This window comes from Callospermophilus lateralis, chromosome 12, assembly GCF_048772815.1.
Source record: "Callospermophilus lateralis isolate mCalLat2 chromosome 12, mCalLat2.hap1, whole genome shotgun sequence".
In the NCBI taxonomy this organism is placed as follows: domain Eukaryota; kingdom Metazoa; phylum Chordata; class Mammalia; order Rodentia; family Sciuridae; genus Callospermophilus; species Callospermophilus lateralis.
In genome coordinates this window covers 80,478,591-80,496,270 of record NC_135316.1, presented here as the reverse complement: position 1 = coordinate 80,496,270, position 17,680 = coordinate 80,478,591, and the positions used below count along the sequence as shown (strand labels likewise).

Genomic DNA, 17,680 nt, shown 5'->3' with positions numbered 1-17,680 from the left:
AAAAAAAGGAAACTGACTTGAGGATAATTTACCAAAAGGGAACTGATAATATTAAGCAATCTAGATAGAATTACATTATGATCCAGAGAGTTATCTGTGAAAGCAGAGTCAAGAAATAAGACAGAATTATATTCAGGAAGGAAACAAAGTTTGAAACGCAGAAGATACAGAATAGGGCCTAAGTGACAGAGCAAGGCAAGGGCTCTGATGGGCAATGAAGACGGTCACTTTAAGCACCAAGAAACAAAGCACTGAGTGGGGCAGGTGAGCCTTGGCTGTTCAGGAAATTGTCATGAACACTCCTTGTTCAGGGTCCTGCCTGGACACATTTCTTAAAGTACCATGCCACGTTCATCACCATCTGTGCACTCAGGGTAGCATGACAGTCAGAACAAGGTCAACATTTCTCCAGGTTTCTTTAGTAGAACTTGTACAGCTTCTGCGGGTGCTTTTGAGATAAAACACATCTCCCTGTTAGACCTCTTCCACAGTTTAAGTATGGCCAGACCTCTGCAGACCTGGATAGCCAGGTTCAGGTGGTTTACTACCACTCCACTTCCATAACTATTGCTCAGGACCTAGGGGAACTCATGGCCCAGGAAAGGTTCCAGCTGTTCCAAGCCTAGGAAGGCAGAACAAAATGCCAGATGGATAAATTTTCATAGAGATGGGAAACAGCCAATGGCAGCCCCTGGCATGAGACCAGGGAAGCCAGTTCTTCAGTTTCCAGCAGGGCCCCATGATATAAATTAGAGAGTGGAAACTCCCATGATTCCTACACACCAGGGGTTTCCTTGCAGGTACTCCTGTCCTGCAACTATCATCTGGTTTCTGCGGAACAAAAGTGAAACTTGGCCAGGCATGGTGTGCATACCTGTAATCCCAGCTACTTGGGAGGTGGAGGCAGGAGAACCCCAAGTTTGATGCCAGCCTCAGCAACTTTTGAGATCCTGCCTCAAAATGTAAAATTAAAAGAGCTCAGTGGTATAAGTCTTGCCTAATATGCAAGGCCCTGGGTTCAATTCCCAGCCCCCCCTCCCCCCCCCCCCCGAACAAACAAACAAAACCCCAAGAGTGAGGCTCATTAAAGGGATTATAGAATGTGTGACATGGGGCAGAAATGTCTAATACCCTGTGCACCTGAAATGTGAGGGCCTAGGGCTCATTAAAAAAGTTAAAACTTATTACAGTAAGCTTCACTGGTGGGAAACCTCAAGGTCAAGGCGTCCAGTGAAATGCCCCCAATCAAAGTGCCAAAGATTGAAGCCCTTGATTTCTAACTCTTCATTCATGCTTACCTTGGACACCAACAAAATTAATATCTTCGAATAAACATAGTCTAATCAAGATTGAAATAACTTCTCTTAGTTAGCAGTGTGCAAATTCATCATGTCCAATCTTCACTATAATTTTCCCTTCATGAACCCCGTACCACAATCCTGTCTCCATTCTAGCTCTTTTAGTTTAGTTCTTATAAGATCACTTTTTTTTCCTTTAGCTTCCTGAGACAAAAGTCAATAGAAAAGGACATGTATCTAGGAATGGAAAAGGTTAGCACTGAAAAAACTGGCTGAGGGTAATGAATATTTAAAAGCCAAAAGATAATTAATGAGGATTCCTGCTTTTGAAGCCTCATTTTCCAGTCCAAAGCAGGAAAGCAACAAACTTAAGTTAAAATTCTCTGAATATCATCATTTTTAACCTGCCAGACATTGACAGTTGGCTAAGGCTATATATGTGGTGGTTCTTCATCTTCCCATAAGAAATAACTTCAGGGCTTCCTGATCTTGGGATCTCCGTAAAGGCAGATGAAGCCATGGCCATTTTAAATTGCCACAGTGATATTCCTAGTCACCTTCAAATCACAGATGAGTGGGCCAATGAACAAGATCATCCCAAGGTCAAAATATGAATCTGGAGAAGTTTGTGGGCCTTTTTAGTATGCTGATCTTCACCAAACTCTCCTTGGCTCCTGAGTCCGATCCTTTCACCAGCCTCTCATGGATCTTACCTGTCCTGCAGGTATGTTCTTGCCAAGTTTTCCAAGGGCAGGAGTTAACTAACCCGGTAAATTGTCTTAATCTTCACTAGAAGATAAACAGAGGAAGCAATAAGAACTCTCATAATACCATGATTTTTGGAGCTAATTTTGTAACAGTGGCCTCCCAGAGGCAATACCTCCAACAAGTAATTCTGGGTCAGAAAAATTTCCAGTTCTTCACAGGGATAAAGAACCAATACAGATATGATAGAATATATCCTTTCAGGCAGAAAGGTCCTTGCCAAGTTCCCCAGAGGCATCTGATACTCTGTGTATATGTGGAAATCCTTCAGCAGTAAGGAATTGTGGACCACTCACTCCTTCACCCTGTCATTTGACAAATAGTAATGGGAAGCCTACCATGTGAGGACCTGTCCTACGTGATAGAAATACAAAGGAAATCAAAATAGATATGTCTCTGCCCTCACCCTACCTGCCTATAGTTACTACCCAGTTAATTCCTATCAGAATTTAGCACATTTGACAAACAGAAACAGAGAGGCTGGAGCTTGCTATCAATGGAAAATATGTTAGCGAGAGAAGCAGGGAGACAGAACATGTCAATAGTAAATTGTATTAGAATGTAAGCCTTGGAGTTTATTCAAAGCAAAATGAAAAATTATCAAAAGAATTGAATAAGAGATTAGGCTAGCAGCTTTGGAAAATGGATTGTAGGTGGATGTTTTAGTCAGCTTTTGCATCATTGTGTCCAAAATACCTGACAAAAACAATGTAGAGAAGGAAAAGTTTATTTTGGCTCATGATTTCAGAGGTTCAGACATGATAATAAGGTAGCATAGAGAGCTGTGCTCACCAGGGAAAAATATAAACCCCAAAGGCATGCCTCCAGCCACACCCTACCTGCCTACAGTTGCCACCCAGTTAATCCCTATCAGAGGATTAATGCACTGATTAGGTTAAGGCTCTCATTACCCAATCATTTCACCTCTAAACTTTCTTGCATTGTCTCCCACATAGGCTTTTGGGGGATACCTCATATCTAAATCAAGACAGTGAACAAGAATGACCAGAAGAGCCAAGCTATTAAAACAGGTGAGGCAAGAGATGATGGTAGCCTGAAATTCGGTGGAAACACTGGATAGATGAGAGAAAGGTTTTGGAGTTAGAAACAACAGGACTTGATGCATTGGAGGTGTGGGTTGAAGAAGGGAAAGGAATCACAGATGACTGACAGGGACTCTCCTGTGCTTATAACTCCTGATATTCTCTCGAGCTCTTCAGAACCCACAGGCCTTGGGAGCCTGTAGTTGGAAGTTCTTGTCTGGATCCATTAGAGGCTTCCTTCTCCATGAGCAAAACCACTAAAGAGACTGATTTCAAATTTTCAACAGGGATTGGGAACTTCTTCTGAGAAGGCAGACAAAAATCAAAAAGCTCCTCCCTGTGCCAACTGCATTGACATTAACATGAGAAACTGATGCATTGCTTTGCATTGCTTCAGTGGAAGATTCCTACTAAACAACCCATAGCAGTTATCAAAAGATTTAAGAAAGATGTCAAAGAAGTCCAGTAAAATATTGGTGACTAAGAATTCTGATTGTACAGCTAGGCATAGTTTATTTTTCTCTGCAAACTTTGGTACTTCATGATTGTTTTTTGTCTTTAATGCGACATATGCCTATGAATGGGCTTAAATATAGTTACAAATAAACATGGATTCTTTTCCAGTAGTTATCATAATCACTATCTGGTACATCTCTGAAAGCAATCCCTGATGTATTTTCCCCCATTCCCTCTTAAAACAATGCTATTGCCAAAGTTCAGTGAATTAAGAAATCATAACTTATTTGGAAACCATTTTTAATATTTTACTTCTCTGAAAACATTTAAATAAAATCTATTTATATACTGCAGATAGTATTTCAATATCATTACAATAAGGTAGTAACTACTACTGGTCAAGAGAGGGAGGGATGAGTGTAGAAAGGTTGTCACATGCCCTGCTGTCTTTGGACCTATGACAAGGCAACATTTCATGGTGGTGAATGCATGATGGAGAAAAGCTGCTCACCTAGTGTCCAGGGAGAAAAAAAGAGAAGAAGAAGAGCCTGGGGTCTCCAAATCCCCTTTAAGAACACTCTCCTGATTACCTAACTTCTTCCCATAGGTACAACTTCTCATAGGTTTCACCACCTCCCAACAGAGCCACATAAGGGACTAAAGCTTTAACACATGGGCCTTTGGGAGACTTTCCAGATTCAAACTATGATAATAGCTTTCTCAGTCATATGATTCGGCAAATTCAAATCTATCTGATTCTCAGCTTCAACATCACTCTATCAGGACCTGGGGGTGAAGAAGGCATTTCCTGTCTAACACAAAATTCCTCATTACATTTCCTTCTAGCCCCCTGTGCATTCCTTCATTGTATCCACCCAAACTATTATTGTGCAGATATTATTGGAGATTTAGGGGGTGGGCACTGATGTTACATAGTGATCATCTCCCCAACTAGACTACAAATCCGAAGAGGAAAAATTATTTACCTCATACCCTGGCACTAACATAGTGTCTGGTATGCAACGTGGTTCAATAAATCTTTGTGGAGTGAATAACTTAAGATACAAATGCTAAAAAACACTTCAAGGTGGCTGAGGGTCAGACAGCAGCTGCCTTGTGAGATTAAAGGAGGGAAACATCAACCTGGATTTGGAATGGTTGCTATCAATGTCCTAAGGAGAAGAGCTGAGATGAAGGTGAACCTAGAAGGAAGAACAGGATTTGTTCCAGATGTCATGGGGGAAGAAAATATCCCTGGTGGGAGGAATTGGATAATGTGCATGGCAAATTGAGGAGACATAAGGACAATGGTGTGGTTGAAAGTGAGGATCTGGAGGGAACTAGTAGGATTAAGAAATTGGTCTAATTTAGGCAAAGAGCATAACATTTGTCTCTAGATCCCATTAAAGGTTTTTGAGCCAAGTAGGGTTATGTGTACAAATCTGAGTTTTTAGCATTCGAACTACAAAACAGATGAAATAAAGGGTTTAATTCCCATAATGAAGATCTTTTGACTTTTCTCATTTTAAAAAAAATTACTTTGGATAAGTTAAAATTTTTGTTTATAACTAAAATAGTTTGGTTACCACTTAACTAAAACAATTTACTAAGAAGAAGCAAATAATAATAATAATAATAATAATAATAATAATAATAGACTAATAATAATTAAAGAGTAGAAAGAATAAGTTTTAGCCACTGCTAACTAAAGATCATTTAAAAGCTAAGAAAAATAGTACTTCAATCCTGAGGCATGAAAACTGACATCTGTGATTTGGTTTACAAATTTTTACTTTACACAAAACTTTTCAGGACCACATCTGCTGCTTTTGGTAAAATGTCTTTCAGATTCTAACAGCTCTGTAGAGGAATATTCCAGAATATCTTTATTTTCATCAATATAGTCAATCAGTGACTCTGCTAATGGAAAAATAGACATTTAGCTCAGTGTTCAGCTGAGGACCTGGCCCTTCAAATGAAATTGATGTGTGCCATCCAGCTCCCTCCCTATCTCCCCAGGCTCAATGGATTTAGCTTCTACTTGTTGATTTCTCTTCTGCATCTCTTACTGCCCTGCAGAGTTGTCTATTCTTCACACCACTACATTTCCCCAAATGTAAAATAGGCAGCAAATTTTATTTTAAGAGCTGGTGAATTGATAATATATGAGAAAGAAATTATTAACATCCATGAAATTTGACATTCCCATTGCCTAAGACAAAACCTTTGATGGTTCCCTATATAGGCACACTGACTCCTAAACATGCTCTTGAATCTCAGACCAACGCCCTCTTGAAGAGTAATTCTCCTTTCCAAACTCCATAAAATGCTGCTTCATCCCACTTTGGAGAAATCACATCTTTTGCCAAGAGCTCAGACCCACCTAGAAGTGCTCACTTCTACCATTTCCTCAAATTTAAGTTATTTAGGCTTAGTGACAGCCCCACTAAGAACAACTAAATCTGATCTTTCATGCTATGGAAATAATCATTAAGCTACCACTTCTCCAAAATGCTTTGAACCATAAGGGTCTGGGATTTTGGAATTTTCTTCATATTTTTTAACATTAACATATATATAAAGAGATACTTCGGGGATGGAACCACAGTCCAAACCCAAAATTCCTTTACCTATACTAGTACTATCTATATAGTCACTATAGTCACACTCAAATGGTCTTTAGTAAATTACATTACAACCTATGCCTTCTTTGTAGATTAGCCTCTTGCAGATTTTAAAATATTATAAATTTCTGAAAATTCAATGCAAATTAATTTCAAACTAAAATTTTTAACCTACAAAAGTGCATAACTTCTTGAAGTCCATTAGAAAATGTTGAGAACTTTGCTAGAATCACAGCAACATGATTGATAGGTGTAGTAAATACAGTTACCCAATGAAAATTGATAAGACGATGGACATAAGAGACAAATCCATAGAAAACATTCACATTCAACTACTTGGAGAGTCCTGAGCAAAAGCTGAAGACATTTTGCAAAAAATGACCCTCTTTATGTTTATGCTTTGAAAGTCAAACTTGAAGGGAAGCAAGTTATATTTATGGGCATGTGATGCTGTTAGAATATTCACATCTAAAAAAGTCAACAATTGGGCTCTCCGGGTAGGATGACAAGCACAGATACAGCTTTTTGCTGACTACATTCAGCCCATCTGGTAAACTTGTCCAGATTGAATATGCTTTGGCTGCTGTAGCTGGAGGAGCCCCTTCAGTGGGAATTAAAGCTGCAAATGGTGTGGTATTAGCAACTGAGAAGAAACCGAAACCCACTCTGTATGATGAGCAAAGTGTACACAAAGTGGAACCAATTACCAAACATATAGGTTTGATCTAGTGGCATGGATTACATGCCAAATTACAGAATGCTTGTGCACAGAGCTCAAAAACTTACTCAGCAATATTATCTTGTTTACCAAGAACCCATTCCCACTGCTCAGCAGGTACAGAGGGTAGCTTCTATGATGCAAGAATACACCCAGGCAGGTGGTGGTCATCCATTTGGAGTTTCTTATTTGTGGATGGAAGGAGGGATGACCATATTTATTTCAGTCAGATCCATCAGACTTTGCCTGGAAGGCCACAGTCATGGGAAAAAACTATGTGATTGGAAAAACATTCCTTGAGAAAAGATACCATGAAGATTTGGAACTTGAAGATGCCATTCATACAAACTTCTTAACCCTAAAGGAAAGTTTTGAAGGGCAAATGATAGAAGATTACATTGAAGTTGGAATCTGCAATGAAGCTGGATTTAGGCAGCTTGCTCCAACTGAAGTTAAGGATTACTTGGCTGCCATAGCATAATAATGAAGTGATTGAGCAATCCAGAATTTCAGATAATCTATCTTCTTAAACATGTTTAAAGAATGTTTCAGTTTGCAGAGTTTGTGCATCTTATTTCTGCATGGTTTAATGAACTGATTTTTTTCAAATGACACAAATCATAATAAACTCTTAATTTTTTTAAAAAAAATGTCAACAATGATTCATTCTCTACCATCCTAAAAATTAGCATATAGTTCGAGGGTCCCTCTCAAAACTCACATTTTGAAGCCCTAATCCCAATGTGACTATATTTGGAGATAGATCTTCATGGAGGTGATTGATGTTGAAGGAAGACATAAAGGTAGGGCCCTCATCCAATGGGACTGTTGTTCTTACCAGAGGAGGAAGAGACAGAAAGGTCACAGAGTGAAGGCCATGTAAGGACATAGCAAAAAGGCATCAAATGCAAACCAGAAAGAGTAGTCTCCCCAGAAGACCACCCTGCCAGCACCCAGATCTTAAAGTTCCAGCTTTCAGAGCTAGGTTGTGATATTCTGTTTTGGAAACCCAAGAAGACTAAAAGAGGATACTATTGAATTATTTGACAAGGGGCCACTCTTACCAGGTAGGAGTTATAATGGAAAGTTACATTTTACTGAGGGTTTCCTGCCCCAGGAACTGATGAACATTTAAAAGATGTGATCTAATTTCATACCCATATGCTTCAGAAAGTAACATTACTTTCTCCATTTACAGGTTAGGAAACAGAAGCAAAGGAAGGTCACCATCAGTCACTTGCCCAAGAATGCCAAATGTGCTAGTCAGCTTTCCATCATTCCAATAAAATACCTAAGATAATAACATATGAAAAGAAAGGTTCGTTTGTGCTCACAATGTGAAAAATTGGTTGGTCCTTTTGATTTGGACCTGTGGAAAGGCAGCACGTCATGGCAGGACCATGAGACAGAGCAAAAACCACTCACTTCATCATGAGCTAGAGCAAAAAGATTGAGGAGAGGGCGAGGGTACCTTAGGGGGCACACCTCCAATGACCAAAGGCCACCAAAGGCCTCCCACTATTTCCTACTTCTTAAAGATTCTATAACATCCTGATAAAGAGCAGTAGTGTAGCACTTGCCTAGCATGTATATGGTCCCAGGATCAACTCCCAGCACTGAAAAAAAAAAAAAAAAAAAAGAACAAAACAAACAAATAAATACCACCTATTTATTTTCTAATAGTATTTGTGGATCGGCAATCTAGGCACAGTATAACAGGATCCTTTGCACAAGAATGCGATTCAGGTGTCAGCTGGGGCTATGTTCTCATCAGAGACCACTCAACAGGAAAAGATTTTCATCTAAGCTCCTTCAGGAACTAAGGTCTCCATGTCCTTGTTGGCCAGGCACTACTTGAACTCCTGGAAGCTGCCCAGCTCCTTTTCATGAGCCTCCTACAAGTGCTCTCAAAATATGGCAGCTTGCTTCCTCAAGGTCAGCAGGGAGAATAGAATCTCTGTTGTAGTCTGCTGAGATGGAGGCTTATACAACATAAAGCAACGTAGGTGTGAGTCACCTCACTTTACTGTAAAATCTAACCTAATCAAAGTAGTGACATCTTATCATCTTTTCCTTATTCCATGGGACCTGACTCATTAGGGTATGTTTGCCACTCAGGTGATTTTAATGGCAGCAAAGATTAAACCACTGCTCTAAAGCATTCTGCTCTATTTCTTTCGTGCTGCAAACACTACATATTTGAAATTCATAATTTTTACCCTTATTCCTTACCTCTCAATTTTAAATGGCATGGAAAATGAATAGAAAATAAAAACACTACCTCCTCTAGTTATGATTATATACCTGAAATTGCCAATATTCAACCATGTTTGGCCGACAAAAACAGTAGGTTCATAAGGTTCAACTTAACATTATCCTTCCCTGATAAACCATGTGCCTGAAAATGCCTAGATGAGATCAAAGATTCATTTAGAAAAAGTCTGAGGCACTTCACAAATCATAACCTATTCTCAATGAATGGCACAACTATGGCGATTCCTTAACAAATCAAAAAATATGACATTCCATCTATAAAGTATAATCACATTTTCAAAATGGATTTCAGTGAGACTGAAAACTTTACTATAACTATTCTGTCATGAATCTAAAACACTGTGCTGCAGAGGCAAATTTTAAATGATTTTCAACTTGAGATGTTTACAAAGATAATGTACCATGAGTTAAGGACTACTTGAGTAGAAATTATAATAATTGGCTAAAAGAAGCTTCAGTGTGGTCTGAACAAAAAACATGAATTTAGATTAAGCATTTTCATTAACGGAGTACTGAACCATATCTGCTATGGAAGTTGTCTGGGGTGGGTGGACATTCTCATTCCAGGCACTTCCTGAGTCTGAGCAGTGGAGGTCTCCATCTGGGGGAAGTTGAATTGGAAGATGGCAACTCTAACTTACTTAGGTGGCAATTTGCCTTGAGATTTCTATTTAAAGTGGTCTCCCAGACTCTCTCCTGGGAAGAATTACAGGTGGCTAATTCATCACTCGTAGGCTTGACTGGAATATCAGAATTAATGGATATGTTACAAGTTCAATTTCAAAAAATAAAAGCCTCATTTTGAAAATATGACTATATTGGGGCATAATTTTATATATATATACACATACACACACACACACATATGTTTTAGCTTTTGTGTCACTGTGACCAAAAGACCTGATAAGTACAACTTAGGGGAGGAAAAATTTATTTTGGCTCACAGTTTCAGAGGTTCAGTCCATGTTCTGCTGACTCCATAGGCTGGGCCCAAGGTGAGGCAGAACATCTTGGTGGAGGAAAATGGCAGAGTAAAACTGCTCCACTTGTGGCATCCAGGAAGCAGAGAGCGAGATTGAGCTGTCAAGGGCAACATATAAACTCCCAAACCCCAGTCACCTACTTTCCCCAGCCACATCCTGTCTACCTACACTTATGCTCAGTTAATCCATACCAGTGGATCAATCCACTGATTAGGTTAAAGCTCTCATAACCTAATCATTTTACCTCCCAAAATTCTTGCATTGTCTCACACATGAGCTATGGAGAGACACCTCATATCCAAACCATTAAAATCTCTAAGGATGTTTCCTTTGCCTGGTGAAAGACACGACTTTCTATTAAAGTGGACTCAGACCTTCAATTTTCCTCACTGAAGGATCACTGGCCTTTTGAGAGGTTATGCTACCCTTGTGTCAGAAGTGTCTGTAGCACAAAGAACTAATTCTCTCTAGGGAGCTTTTCACTCTGAGAACACACTGTGATTTTCCCTCACTTGTAAGTACTTTAAAACTGTATCATCTATCATAGTTACTTGCCCCTGGCCAACTGAATTGAAATGTGCTACAAATGTAAAATACACACCATTTTCTAAGACATAGTTGAAAAAATAATCAAAACATTTCATTAATAATTTTTATATCAGGCCTGGGGTTGTGGCTCAGTGGTAGAGCACTGGCCTAGCATGTATGAGGCACTGGGTTCAATTCTCGGGACCACATATAAATAACTAAGTAAGGGTCCATTGACAACTAAAAAAAATCTTAAAAAATAATTTTTATATCAATTACTTGTTGGTATAATAATACCCTATCATATGATGATACATTGAGTGTGTCAACTTATCATCACTGTGACCAATACTTGAGATTAAACAACTTAAAGGAAGAAAACTTCATTTTGGTTCATAATTTCAGTTCAGAGTTGACTGGCTCCATTACTTTGGTCCTTAAATGAAGCAGAACGTAATGACAGAGGGTGTAGCAGAGCTTATGGGAGGGACCGAAGTATTGGAAGGACAAGATATAGTCTCCAAAAGCATGCCTTCGGTGACCTATGTGGCGAGCCAGACACGGGCTGTGTGTGTGAGCTGTGAGCAACTTGAGCACACAAAGCAGACTGGACTGACGATGCTGCTCTATCTGGGCTATGCCCATATGTCTCCCTTTCCCTTGCTCTGCCTTTGATCCCCACACAGCACATGAGATAAGCGTGGCCTTCCAAGATGTCAGCCAACCTGCTGACAGCAGGACATCACGAAGCTAGATTCAACCACCTAAAACCTGACCCCTTCCCTCATTTGAATGGCTTCTCCCCAATAAAACCCAGGTTCAAGGCATTCTCCTTCTCTTTCTTGCCTGCCTTGCTCCCATTGTGGGAGCTGCAGCTGAAGAGCAGTCACTGTACCCAAAAGAAAAGGTACTTTCTGTGTCTGTGTCTTTATTTAGTTTCCAAATTTACTTGACCCTGATTGGTTTAGGTTTAGTTGTGTGTTGCAACAGACCTACTTCCTCAAACCATGCCCCAAATACCTACAGCTTCCACCACCTCCCAGTAGTACATTCAGCTACCAATGAATTAATCCATTGATGACCAGAGCCCTCATGATCCAGTCACCTCCCAAAAGCTCCATCCACCATTACATCTTTGGCCACCAAGTTTCCAATACATGAGATTTCAGAGATGCTGACCTTGAAGGTATGGACTGGTTCTGGGTGCTGAAATGAAGTGTTGCCCAACAGAGCAATGGGAGGATTTACCAGAGTAGACAAGGTGCTGAGCAAAGACAGGCAAGGAACCACCAGGGCCAAGTGTCCATGAGTATTTCAGAAGGGAAGCTATAATTTTCAAAGTGTGATCCTCAGACCAGAAGCATCAGCATCACCCTGAACTTGTTAGATGTGCAAACCATCTGGCTCCATCCTCCATCTGCTGAATCAGAAACATGGGGAGGGGGATCTGATAATCTCTGTTTCAGGGAATTCCACTGGTATTCAAATTTCAGAACCACTGTGACATCTCACTAAACATTCCACCTGCCTGTGGGTTGGAATTAGTCATCGTCCCACTTAACAGATGAGGTATGGGAATCAGCTTTCCATCACCATGACAAAATACTTTAGGTGAATAACTTACAGAGAGACAAGGTTGGTTTAGGCTCATAGTTTTAGAGGTTCCAGTCCATGATGAGGTGGCTCCATTGCTTGTAGGTCTACAGTGGGTGTGCCTGGTGGGTGTGGAGCATGTGGTGCAGCAAAGTGGCTCACTTCACAGCCAGGAAGCAAAAAAAAAAAAAAAAAAAAAAAAGAGGAAGAGATCAGGATCCCACAATCCCCTTCTTTAAGGGCATGCCTCCACTTTGCCCCGCCTCCTAAAGCCTCCACCACCTCCCAATAGCACCTCCTTGGGGATCTTTGGGGTTCACTTATCCAAACCATAGCATGAGGAAACTGTGTGATAAAGAAATTACACAGCTATTAAGTGGCACCAGAAAAATGAAGTTTTCAACCCCTGTTTTTCTCATCTGAGAGAATATACCCTCAATTACCTGTCAAATCAATAAGGAAAAAAGTCAGAGAAGAGAAACAGTTGCTCTGAATTAGTGGTTAAGTTTTGGGAGTCACCAAACTAGGAATCTGATGAAGCTCTGATATCTCTTTTATAAAAATCTACTTTTACACAACTGTTACACAATTTGGGGCATCTGCTTGATGAGTTGAGGGTTCTTATTCCTCCAATTTTATACTCAGTGCTCTAGATCCCAAATTAACATTCTTCACCATAACCTAGCAGCCCTACAAGAATAAGGTTTTGTACTTAAAATGCTCTCTACTAAAGATATACTGAAGGGGAAATTTGGTCTTAAATGTGAGATGATGATACCTTATTCAGCTCAAGCTTCAATAATAAAATACCATACACAGGATGGCTTAATAAGAGAGGTCTGTTTTCCCACAGATCTGGAGACTGGAAGCCCAGGATTAAGGTGTTGTTGGTATGCTAGGATTCTGGCAAGGGCTCTTTGCCTCATTGCTGATGATCAGCTTGCTATTGTGTCCTCACAAGGCAGAGAGAAAGCCCAGGTGCCTCTTTCCTTTTCTTATAAGGGGATGAGTCCCATCATGACAGCCCACTCTCATTACTTCATCCAAACCTAATTATCTTTCAAATGCCTCATCTCCAAATGCATTGGTGGTTAGGACTTTGCAGCAGTTTTGAAGAGACAAAATTCAGTCCCAGCAGATGGATGGGAACCATGTTTCATCTATTTGCTTAACAAGGAATGAAGCAAGTGACTTATAATCCAACTGCTTATTAGTGTAAGGAGTAGTAGCATTAAACTGATTTTGAAACTGCAAGGTGCAGGGTCTCAATGGGGAAAGAGGAACTTGGACACTGGTCATGTGTGGCACTAATGTTAGAGCACTGCTACAAAACGATTAAAGGACCTTGCTAAGAGTGTCTGTCTTTCTTATTTGAAGAGGATGCTAATGACAGTCTTTCTACCTGTGATAGCTTTGGAAGTAAATTAGGCTGAAAAAATTGAGGTACAATAAGCATGCCTTTCTGTTCACAGTACAGAAGGCATTTGCAGAGCCTGTAGCTGTTTGATAAGCACAGCACAGTTCACTTTTAACCTTACCTGGAACTTTTATAATTTATTCCCAGACAATGGAGATCAAGTGCTTGGGGAGAGAGGCTGGTCTCTTTTTATCAACCTGCAAAAGTAAAGCTGAACATTTATTCCTTCATAAAGGGGGAAATAAGCTACCTCAAACTATATTAAGTAAATCTTTATTGTTTCTTTAATAAGTAATTTCACGTTTAAGAATAGGAAAGTATTTAAGAGTGAATACATACCTCTATTCATTTGGCACTTATCGAATGCTTTGATGTAATAGGCAATTACTGATATAAATGGCTTGAATCCTGAAAGTTTGTGCTTGGGAACATTTTCCAAAAAATAATAAATTTAAAATTATCAATTGTATAATGATTTTATAATCATATTGGCACACATGTCTGTACACACATATACATAAGTAGATTTATGTTCTTCTAACTCCATCAAGGACTAATTAAAATACATTTTAATTTCTTTTTTCTTTCTTTTTTTTTCTTTTTTCTTTTTTTTTTTTTTTTGTTTTCTTTTTTTGCTTTTGGCATCATCCTGCAAACCTACCCATTATTTACAGTACAATTATCATAGGGGAAATGCAATTAATAGTAGAGACCTATATAAACCTTCCCCTGGGGGGGGGGAGTATATTTACTAACTCTGTGACTCTTGGAAGCAGATCAGGGATTTTTCTCTTGATCAGCTATAGAAAGGAGCAATTTTCTTTCCCGCTGGCAGCTAGTTTTGCTACTGAAAAGAAATTCGCCCCCTGGTGGTGATCATGTATAAACATGAACTACTTAAAAGCCCCATGTTTACTTATATATTACAAACTGCTTTATGCATTCCTTCCAGGCCATCTTGATATTTCTCTTGTACACCTTTCTATCCCCAAAGCTTCTAAGGTTTTAGCATGCATCTTGCAGACATTCTGCAACTCTGCTGAATAATTATCAGGGACACCAGCTCTTTCCTAATAACTGGCCCAGAGTAATGATATTCTTGCAAGCTCCTAGCATATAGCTGTTTTTCCAGTATGAGTACAACATTTGCTTTAAGGTGATTCTCAATCGCATTACTGAATTACTGAATCTCAATCGCATTACAGACTAGTGTCTACATTGAAATTCTGTCTGGAGTTTTTTCAAGCACACCCCCTCCTACTTAGGGTGATACGCACACTCCCATCCTACCTGTTATATTCCTCCCATCCAATTGCCTTTATTTGTTGAAGATTTTGCCACTTAATTCACAGGAGCCCTGACTTCCAGGATCTGTCATAATTGTAGACAGTATTAACATCCTGTGAACAATTCACTCAAACTTCTGACCTCCTTGACTTTTAAAACTTTTGCTTCCATTCTGCATGAGCAATCCAAACTCAGTCTCACTCTGACCAGGAACTGATTCATTCTCTAGTTGGAAAGGTCAATATAAAAATAATCTGTGATCACAGCTTCTTAGTCTTTTCACTTTCACCCACTGCCCCTCTGGGTCCTCTAGTCCCTCAAGTGCCCATTCCCTTCATTGTTTTCCCTTCCCTGACTAAAAGCAAAGGGGCATCTCTCCAACCATTCTACTGGACCTCAGTTTCCCCTGGTGATATCAGCTGCAAAGCTGTGACTTTGGCTAAATGTAATGGACCTTTTCTGTCCCTCTAGACAGGTATTGTGTGTTGCTGGAGGAAACCACAGGATATGGTGTACTTTTAGTCCCCAATCTCAGTGAAACCCTCGAAGAACTATCAGAAAATTGAAGATAATTTTCCTAGTAGGAAAGTTTAAATATTTTATAATTTGCTTCATTCTATGGACATACTTATCTTTTCTATATAATAACTCAGAAAATATAAGTGTGGTTGATAAGGGCACCAAAAATATACAAATCCAGAAACACTTAGAAATGATATGATTTTATTCTTTTTTTTTTTAATGAGAAGTAATTTAGCTGCCATGATGCAGTTCTTATCTCATTTAAAAATCACATATATTGACCAAAACCATTTTATTTCTGAACTTCCAGTATCATGTAGGAAATCTGCTTATGGGAATTATGCTTAATTCAATTCTGTTAATGACTGGATGTGAAAATGTTCTCTGTCTGTATCACTTCTCATTCAGGATGCAAAGTAAAAATCTTACTGTAACATGACAAACCTCCTTGAGGGTTAGAACCTAGTTTCAAAACTGAGAAAGTGTCATACTAAGTTTTTAAAATTTAAAAAGATAGAATGTGAATTCCAAGTGACAATGTTAAAGGCTAAATATTAGCAAGTCTTTATTTCTCCATCAAATACAAAAGGAAGTGCAATCTATTCCTTAGAACTTCACTATCTCCATTTTGTGAGAGAGCCCGTGGAGGGGGCTACCACTTCCATCATTTCTGCCCCTTTAAATGTTCAGGAATATCACTTGACTTACCTAGCTAATAATCAGATTGCTATTGAGACATGTCTGTCCCAGGCTAAGTAATGACTGGTAAATATCAAGGTATAGAGGTACAATTCCAAGAGCATAAAACACAAGAAAGATGTGATTTCTCCATACTGTTAAGGCATTTTGGTCAGGGATGGGAAGGTTGGAGAATGAGACCAGGCAAGAAAGAACTGCAAATCACTAGGGTTGGATAGTGACCTGCTTCTTGTTGGTACTCTTAGGATGTCCATAGGCCCATCCTTATTTGAATTGAGCTTCTTGATAGCCCATTGAACTATGCAAAAACACAGAAGTTTTGCAGATCAGTCTTTCCAAAAGATAATCCTTACTCCTATGCCACAGCCACACATCCAATTTTATACCTGCACCTCTGGGCAAACATTTTTTTTTCACTCACCACATACCACTGAAGTTATTGTTGTGAATAACTTACTGAAACACATTAGTTTTGTCCTATGCACAGTAAATTAAAAATCTCTATTAGGCATGGTCCTTTCTATAAATTAGGATCACTTCCCCTGCACTTCCTGCCTATCCCAACTTAATAGTTTCAATTTTTTTGTGTGGTGCCAGCCACATCCATGAAACATCATGGTAAAGGTTGAAGCAAATGGATTTGATAGTATTGGGCGTCGGGGCACCATACACACTTTCAATACTAGCAAAAGGAACACTGTTGCCACCAATGACCCCTTTGCTGTTTTCAGCTACGTGATGCACGTGTTTCTAGATGATTCCACCAATGAGTTCCATTCCCTTCCCATTCTTTAAGGGCGGGAAGAGGGAATTCATCATCAATAGGAAGTTCATTTCTGTCTCCCGAGAGAAATTCCACCAACATCAAATGATATGATGTTGGTGTGGGGGGATCCCTTGATGTCTTCCTATCTTTGAAAAGTCTGGGGCTACTTGATGATGGAGCCACACAAGTCCTCATCACTGCCCTTTCTGTTGATTCCCACATAGGTGCAATGGGAGTGGACAAGAGAACTCCCTCAAGATTGTCATCAATGCCATTTGAACCACACCCATATTACCCTTGTGCCCCAAATCATTCATGAAACTTTCACATCATGGAGGAATTCATGATCACCCATCATGCCACAGTGCGATCCAAAAACTGTGGACAGACCCTCTGACAAACTATGGTATGATCATCATGGTGTTGCCTAGAGTGTCATCTTTATAGAAAGGAGATCAGATACCCACATTCCCACTCACAGTTTCAAGGTTTGCTCCTGTGTGTGCCTGATCCCATTCCTTCCAGCTTGTTCTAGCACTTTGTCGCCTGAGTTCTTGCAACATCACATTCACTCCTTTCCTCTCTACTAGGATCTTCCAGTCTGCCAAAAAGATTTGCACAGACACCCCAAAATTAAATCATTTGATCCTTGGGCCCTTTTATCTAGCATCCTCTTTTTAACCTTCCCCACCCAACAATTCCAGTGA

The 17,680-nt window shown here is 39.6% G+C and overlaps 1 pseudogene; it reads left to right on the top strand.

Annotated features, from left to right (window-relative positions):
* Positions 1–1,908: 1,908 nt before the first annotated feature.
* Positions 1,909–7,385, top strand: LOC143411485 (proteasome subunit alpha type-2 pseudogene; annotated as a pseudogene).
* The last annotated feature ends 10,295 nt before the right edge of the window (positions 7,386–17,680 follow it).